Consider the following 8,957-nt stretch of genomic DNA (forward strand, 5'->3'; position numbering starts at 1 on the left):
GAAAAAGTAGCTCAAGCTATGGGAGATTGGGAGTGGAGCGGGGGCAGTTACAATTTTAAATAAGATGGTTAGAGTAGGCCTAATTGAGAAAAAAAGTGTACAGAGACAGAAGTGACCAACGGTTTCAATTTGCCTAAGGGAATTCCCAGGATGTAGGACTCTGTACTAAACCCAGGATGTTTTTAGTTGCTATCGAGTTAGTTTGTACTCCTGATGGCATTATATATAACAGAATGAAATGTTGCCTGGTCCTATGCCATCTTCAGGACACCTTCCAGGACAGTCCTGTCAAAATAGGACATTTCATCACCCGAGAAGTATATGTTATTACTAGTCCTGTATACTAGTTTTGGGGACCTGGTGACTCAGTGGTTAAGAGTCTGTCTGCTAACCAAAAGACTGATAGTTTGAATCCACCAGCTCCTCCTTTGGAAACCCTGTGGGGCAGGCCTATTCTGTCCTGTAGGGTTTCTATGAGTCAGAATCGACTCAACAGCAATTGGTTTGGTTTTGGTTTTTATAGTAGCTTTAACAACTTGAAGACAGGAGCTATAGAGGCAGTGTAGCATGGTAGATATGATCATTGGGCTTGGAGTCAGATTCACTGGGTTCAATTCCCGGCTTGGTCAATTGTTAGCTTTATGACTTTACTAGTAAAATTTTTAGATTTTCAATTTTTTTTCTTCTATGAAATGGAAGTACATGGTATGAATAAATGTTGCTGTGTTATTGTTCATAGCGCCTAGCACAATCCTTGGGGCAGAGTAGCTCCTCAATCAATGCTTGCCAAATGAACAGATGAATAAATGAAAATATAACATGTGCCAGGCACTGGGCTAAGCCTGGTTATAGAAGAATGTATAAGACATGAGTCTTGCCTTCAAGAAGATCACAGTCCAGCAGCAGAGATCTTTGTGCAATTTAATCTCACAACTGCTGTGCTGCTCCACCGTGACACTTCTGATTCCTCTTACCCTGGTATACTTTTTATTTTTCTTTCATAGAGCTTTTCACCTTCTAATATAGCATGCAATATTCTTATATTTCAAGATTATTGTTTATAAGCACTCTCTTCCCACTGGAATGCAACTCCTTAAATGCAGGAGCCTTGAGTTTGTTCATTGAGATGTCCCAAGTGTTTATAACAGTGCCTGTCATCAACAAGATGCTCAATGTTTGGTGAATGAAGTAATGAATGGAAGCTGCATTGTATGTGATAAGAGCTATTATAAGAGTACGTACAAAGTGTAGATGAATTGTTAAGTTTTTTTGGAAGAGTTCAGGGAAGTTTCCACAGACAATGTGGCATGTTAGCTTTGCCTTAAAGGATGTGTAGCGTTTTCTTAGAAGTAGAAGATGGGAAGGCTTTTCATGCTCAGAGCCCAGCAAGAAGAGCTGACAGGAGGAGCAGAGAAGCCAAGAGACTGCAGGGTCATAGAAAGCAAAGAGAGGATTGAGAGGGGGAGGAGTAGCATCAAACGTTGAGGAGAAGCTGAGGAAGATGAGCAAGAGTGAGGCCTCAGAGTTATTTCAGTGACTTGGTACTAGTGGAAGATGGATTGAAGGATTTGAGGCAGTATGTGGAGTGACTGTGTGGAAACCAGTGTGTAATTAATCAAGAATTTGACAGGTAATGTATAGATGGAGATGAGTTGGTAACTTGAGAGGATAGGTTCTTAATTTTTAATCAAGTGGGGTCACTTGAGCATGTTAGTATGCTGAGGAAGAAAAGCCAACAGAATAGGGAAGATTAAACATAGACGAGGACATAATTGATGGAATGAGGTGCAGGAAGAGACAAAAAGGGATGGAATTGAGCGGAGAGACTGTGAGGGTTTGCCCTGAGGAGAAGAGCTTATTCTTTCTCAGAGACTAGAGATAAGCAGGAAAGGATGGGCATTTCACCACTAGTCTGTAACCCAATACTGAGTCATCAAGTCATGGAAGACCATATTTTTATATAAGTTGAGTCTTTAAAGACAACTAAATTGCTTCCTGTTACCTCACTTTATGCTGGATGGCAGTTAAGAAAAGTGGAAACTGGGAGACTTTCTTTAGCAGGAATATTTAGGGAAAAACAAAAACAAAACACACTCGGCCAATTATTAGAAATCATAAGGTGATGTAATGAAATTTTTTTACTAATTCAGAATTCACCAGAGAACTCTTTAAGCTTCCACCTTTGTTAAAACTCATTCTATTTTCCTGCCTTTTTTTTTTTTTTGCTTCAATAAGATTGGTAAATAGAAAATGACATTTTGTTTTGAAAATTTTGAAGTGCCTATGGAGCTTCAATTGTAATTATTCTGAATTGCAGAGGTGGATACAGATAGTGTAAGGGATTGGCTTGAATGGGTATAAGCCTTAGGATGTCCCAGAGACAGCATTTTTTGAAAACAATTCCTCAATTTCAGTTGTAGAAAGTATTTAGTGAATTGAGGACCCTGATTATTTAATTTTTTACTTACTTTTCACTTTTGCATATATATCTGAAAATTAACTTCTAGGAATTAGGACATGGACGATTATAAGAATGAATAGGCTATGTAGATAAAAATTTTACTTATACCTATTCTACTGGGTGAGTAATCTTTCTGTTCTTCCACCAGCCACATGAGTGGGCTGTCTCTGAATATAACTATTATATTATCAGCCATAATAGTTTTTTTTTCCTCAAGGGCAATCTCTCAAACAAATGATCTCAAAATCAATAAAGACCATTGCCTCATGTTCCAGAGTTTACTTATTCATGAGATGCTTATCTCTTTGTAAATTCACAGGACGAATTCTTATTGCTTAAATCCACCATATTGGATTGGATGTTTGTCAGTTCAAAATTAGTGCTTATTAAATTTTCTTGGCAACTTTGAAACTGTCTCTGGGTTTTCTCCCCTAGAGAGGTATTCTTACTTTCAAATCTATCATGAGTAGAAACTCATTTTCACATTCTAAAAGTCTTTAAACACTAGCCTACCCATTTGGAATGCATTCCGTCTCACTGTCGGTTGAGGCAAAGGCCACATGCCCGCAAACAGGGTTTTAAAGAGGGCATTTTGTATGGCTGCATATTTTCATTATCAGACACTAACGGTCTCCATTGCTGACAGATAGTGACAAATTGAAAGCTGAAGCACAGAAGAGGCTGGTGTAGGTGCCTTCTCATTTTTTTTCACCTTGGAGGCTGTTTCTGCTGTCCTTTTGTTTGGTTACAGGATCATTAGCAGCTTCTCTCCAAATCTAGGAATGTGATCTAGTGTCTACGGAGTTATATTACCACATATGCAGCCAGGTAACTAAATAGTGATGATTGCTTTCACTGCCTGATTGTAAGAGAAGATGCCTGCTCAAGATGGCTAGTGCCTCAGAAATAACGCTCTGCTGTGGGCTCATTTGAATAATCTCTCCTCTCATTAAACACAGCTGCAAGGCAAGAAGCAGCAGAGTTCAAAAGGCAAGCCAAGGGAATATATTAGTAATAGAATTATAGTTTAAGCCTTTGAGCATGTTTCCCCAATATTTTTGTACTCCATTAATTACAACAAGAACAGTTTTGTCACTTACTAAAAAGAAAAAAAGGTTAGGAGAATATTTTGACTAAGAAACTAAGTAAAACGTATATGTTTTATAAAAGTGTTGGGTTCACTGCAATTAAATTTTAAGACAAACTCTGGAAGTTATCCAAGTCATTTTCTTACTGTGCAATTTAAATCTCTGATGAGCTGGAATTAGAGACTGTTGGGGCGATTTAACGTCATGTGTCGCTTTACCTTTGGTGCGCCATGTGGGTGTCCTCCCGAGCTCTGTATGGGTGTGTGCCTGTGTGTGTGCAAGTGTATTGCTCCATTGGGTGCTGTCTGTTAAATCCCCAAATGTCTCTTACCACACCCACTCAGACCACTAAATTTATTATAGGACTAGAAAATATTTAATGTAGGAGAGAAAATAGTGGAAATAAAAGATGGAAACAAAAAAGCAAAAACTTCCTTTTGATTTTGTCCTCTCTGTCTTTGAGGTTCCGGATTACTCTGGGCTCGTTTGTAGTAGGCCCCAAGGTTATGTTTTCACCTAAGGCACGCCCCCCCGCCTTAATTTCCTCCACCACACCATCTTGCATGGATTCTTCACCAACATGACATTTTAAGACTTTAAGGATTTGATATATTTAAATTATGTGTGGTTTAGCTGCAAACATCCATTAATAACTGGAACATGGAATATATGACGTATGAACCTAAGAAAATTGGAAGTCACCAGAAATGAAATGGAATGCATAAAGATCAATAGCCCAGGCATTAGTGAGCTGAAATGGACTGGTACTGGCCATTCTGAATTGGACAGTCATAGGGCCTGCTTTGCCAGAATGACAAATTAAAGAGGAATGGTGTCACGTTCATAGTCAAAAAGGACATCTGATGATCTATTCTGAAGTACAACGCTGTCAGTGATAGGATAATATCCATATGCCTACAAGGAAAAGCAGATAATATGACTAATATTCAAATTTATGCACCAACCACTAATGCCAAAGATGAAGAAATTGAAGATTTTTACCAACTTCTGCAGTCTGAAATTGATCAAATAGGCAATCAAGATGCATTGATAATTAGTGGTGATTATAATGTGAAAGTTGGAAACAAAGAAGGGTTGGTAGTTGGAAAATATGACCTTGGTGGTAGAAATGATGCTGGAGATCATGATAGAATTTTGCAAGACCAACAACTTCTTCATTGCAGATACCTTTTTTTCACTGACATTAACAGTGCCTATACACGACATTAATGGTGCCATTCCAGGATGCAATACACAGAAATCAAACCAACTATATCTGCAGAAAGAGATAATGGAGAAGGTCAATACCATCTGTCAGAACAAGAACGGGGGCTGACTGCAGAACGGAGCATCAATTGCTCATATGCAAGTTCAAGCTGAGGCTGAAAAAAATTAAAACAAGGCCACGAGTGCCAAAATACAACCTTGGGTACATCACCTGTGAATTTAAAGACCTTCTCAAGAATAGCTTTGACCCATTGAACACTAACGACTGAAGATCAGACGAGTTGTGGAATGACATCAAGAACATCATACATGAAGAAAGAAAAAGGCCATTAGAAAGACAAGAAAGAAAGAAAAGACCAAAATAGATGTCAGAACAGACTCTGAAACTTGCTCTTGAAAGTAGAGTAGCTAAAGCGAAAGGAAGAAATGATGAAGTAAAATATGAACAGGAGATTTCAAAGAGCAGCTTGAGAAAACAAAGTAAATTATTATAATAAAATGCACAAACACCTGGAGTTAGAAGATCAAAAGGGAAGAACACGCTTTGTATTTTTCAAGCTGAAAGAACTGAAGAAAAAATTGAAGCCTTGAATTGCAACATTGAAGAATTCTATGAGTAAAATAGAGCCCTGGTAGCACAATGGTTAAGTGTTAGGCTGTTAATCAAAATGTTGGCAGTTGCAATCCACCAGGTGCTCCTTGGAAACCCTATGGGGCAGTTGTACTCCATCCTATAGGGTCTCTATGAGTCAAAATTCACTCGATGGTAATTTTTTTTTAACGGGTAAAATATTGAACAATGCAGGAAGCATCAAGAGAAGATTTAAGAAATACACAGCGTCATTGTACCAAAAATAATTAATTGACTTTCAACCATTTTAGGAGGTAAATATGATCAAAAACCAATGGTATTGAAAGAAGAAGTCCAAGATGCACTGAAGGCTTTGCCGAAAAACAGGCCTCCAGGAATTGACAGAATATCAATTGAGATGTTTCAACAAATGGATGCAATGCTGGAAGTGCTCACTTCTCTATGTGAAGAAATTTTGAAGACAGCTACCTGGCCAACTGACTGGAAGAGATCCGTATTAGTGCCCATTCCAAAGAAAAGTGACCAATAGAATATAGAAATTATCAAACAATATCATTAATACCATACACAAATAGAATTTTGCTGAAGATAATTCAAAAGTGGATGCACCATATCATCAACAGAGGACTGCCAGAAATTCAAGCTGGATTCAGAAGAGGATATGAAATGAACGATATCATTGTTGCTATCAGGTGAACCTTGGCTGAAAGCAGAGAATACCAGAAAGATGTTTCCTGTGTTTTATTGACTCTTCAAGGGCATTTGACTGTGTGGATCACAACAAATTATGGATAACATTGCAATGAATGGGAGTTCTGGAACATTTAATTGTGCTCATGAAGAACCTGTGCATAGATCAACAGGCAGTCATTTGAACAGAACAAGGGGATACTGCATGGTTTAAAATCAGGAAAGGTGTGCTTCAGGGTTGTATCTTTTCACTACACTTAGTCAATCTGTGTGCTGAGGAAATAATCAGAGAAGTTGGACTTTACGAAGAAGAACACACCATCAGAATTGGAGGAAGACGCATCAAAAATCTGTGATAAGAAGATGACTCAAACTTGCTTGCTGAAAGCAAAGAGTACTTGAAGCACTTACTGAAGATCAAAGACTATAGCCTTCAGTACGGATTACACCTCAACATAAAGAAAACAAAAATCCTTACAACTGGAACAATAAACAACATCGTGATAAATGGAGAAAGTATTGAAGTTGTCAAGGATTACATTTCATGTGGATCCACAATCAACCCCCATGGAAGTAGGAATCAAGAAATCAAATGATGCATTGCATTGGGCAAATCTGCTGCAAAAGGCCTCTTTGAAGTATAAAAAGCTAACATGCCACTTTAAGGACTAAGGTGCACCTGGCCCAAGCCATAGTATTTTCAGTTGCCTCATATGCATGTGAAAGCTCACAATGAATAAGGAAGACCATAGAAGAATTGATACCTTTGAACTATGGTTTTGGCAAAAAATATCAGATGTACCATGGACTGCCAGAGAAATTTTTTTGTTTTCTTTATGTTGAGGTGCAAAAAAAACTGATGTAACCAGTGGTACCTGCAGAACAACGAGGATGGGATTTGAACCCACGTGTCCAGAACACAATGGATTAGCAGTCCATCGCCTTAACCACTCGGCCACCTTGTCTACAAAGGTGTGAATCTGTCACCTGAAAGGTGGAATTGAACCACTCTGTCACTAGACAGCTATAGGCTTGAAGCCTACACCCCAGACCACTGAGGATCATCTGGGCAAACATAAAGAAAACAAAAATCCTCACAATTGGACCAATGAGCAACATCATGATAAACGGAGAAAAGATTGATGTTGTCAAGGATTTCATTTTATTTGGATCCACAATCAACAGTCATGGAAGCAGCAGTCAAGAAATCAAAAGACGCATTGCATTGGGTAAATCTGCTGCAAAGGACCTCTTTAAAGTGTTGAAGAGCAAAAATGTCACCTTGAAGACTAAGGTGTGCCTGACCCAAGCCATGGTATTTTCAATCACATCATATGCGTGTGAAAGCTGGACAATGAATAAGGAAGACCGAAGAATTGACTCCTTTGAATTGTGGTGTTGGGGAAGAATACTGAATATACCATGGAGTGCCAAAAGAATGAACGAATCTGTATTAAAAGAAGTACAACCAGAATGCTCCTTAGAAGCGAGGATGGTGAGACTGCATCTTACATACTTTGGACATTTTGTCAGGAGGCATCAGTCCCTGGAGAAGGACATTATGTTTGGCAAAGTACAGGGTCAGTGGAAAAGAGGAAGACCCTCAATGAGGTGGATTGACACAGGGGCTGCAACAATGAGCTCAAGCATAACAACGATTGTAAGGATGGCACAGGACTGGGCAGTGTTTCGTTTTGTTGTGTGCAGGGTTACTAGGAGTCGGAACCAACTCGACGGCATCTAACAACAATAACAAGAAGCCATAAGAAATAACAAACCTGTCTTGGAAGAAGTAAAGACTGGATGCTCCTTAGAGCAAGATTTCATCTCACGTGCTTTGGACAGGTTATCAGGAGGGACCAATCCCTGATGAAGGAAGTCATGTTTGGTAAAGTAGAGGGTCAGTGAAAAGAGGAAGTCCCTCAATGAGGTGGATTGACACAATGGCTACAACGATGGGCTCAAGCAGAGCAACGATTGTGAGGATGGCACAGAACCTGGCAATGTTTTATTTTGTTGTTCATAGCGTTGCTATGAGTCTGAACCAACTTGACTGCACCTAACAACAGCTTAGAATAGGACTACATTCTCTCACACTGGATCAACAACATAAAAGTCATTTAGCATGCAAAAATTTGTTATGCCTCTTCAGTGGCCTAATTTATCAAACTTGGGTGGATGTTCATGAAAAATTTCTTCATTTAAAGAGCCCTTGGTTGAATATACTTACTGATTTTAGAGTAGATTCCCTCATTGGAAAAAAACCCTGTAATATTGCAAGAATGTATTATTCTGACCTTCAGTAATAGAGAAAATGGACAGATACCGTGTTTGGGGATTAATATCTCGGTCCTCCTAGTTAGCACTGAGCTTATTATAAACATTATTTCCAACTACGTCCTCTGTTTATTCACTTTCTTTCCAGCTTCAACTCAATGTAATTTTTCGTCTCTCTCCTCCGCTTCATCAAAACTGCTCTTGCAAAGAGGAACAGTGATATACTTGCTGAACTCGTTGGACTGTTTTAATCCTCATATTATTTGGCTTCTTGGAAGAAGGGCATGATCTGGTCTTTGAAATGAACCCAGCGACACAGCTTGCCATCTGCCCTGAGCATTCTGGTGGACTGGGAAAATTACAGCCTGAAGCCTCCTGTCACCGTGATCATTGATCCAAGCCACTGACTCCATGTTCTCTGTCTAGTATCTTTTCTGGACAGGCCAGTGCTACTGGATAAGAATAAGGTAGTACAAACAATGTAAGTTTTGATCCCAGACCAACCTACTTATGTTCTTATCCTAAGCTGGCCTCATGGGTCATCAGGAGAACACAAGGTTCTTTCCAGGCCAATTGGTAGAAAGGCAAAATAACTACAATATTTCATAGATTCTAGGACACT

General features: G+C 39.0%; 2 non-coding genes across 2 annotated transcripts; both read right to left on the reverse strand.

Moving 5' to 3' along the window:
• Positions 1-6,941: 6,941 nt before the first annotated feature.
• On the reverse strand, positions 6,942-7,023 carry TRNAS-GCU (transfer RNA serine (anticodon GCU)). Its single transcript has one exon. It is a non-coding gene; the product is annotated as a tRNA-Ser (tRNA).
• A 19-nt stretch (positions 7,024-7,042) lies between these two features.
• TRNASTOP-UCA (transfer RNA opal suppressor (anticodon UCA)) lies at positions 7,043-7,129 on the reverse strand. The gene has a single exon. It is a non-coding gene; the product is annotated as a tRNA-Sec (tRNA).
• Between the last annotated feature and the right edge of the window lie 1,828 nt (positions 7,130-8,957).

This window comes from Loxodonta africana, chromosome 4, assembly GCF_030014295.1.
Source record: "Loxodonta africana isolate mLoxAfr1 chromosome 4, mLoxAfr1.hap2, whole genome shotgun sequence".
NCBI classification, from domain to species: Eukaryota; Metazoa; Chordata; class Mammalia; order Proboscidea; family Elephantidae; genus Loxodonta; species Loxodonta africana.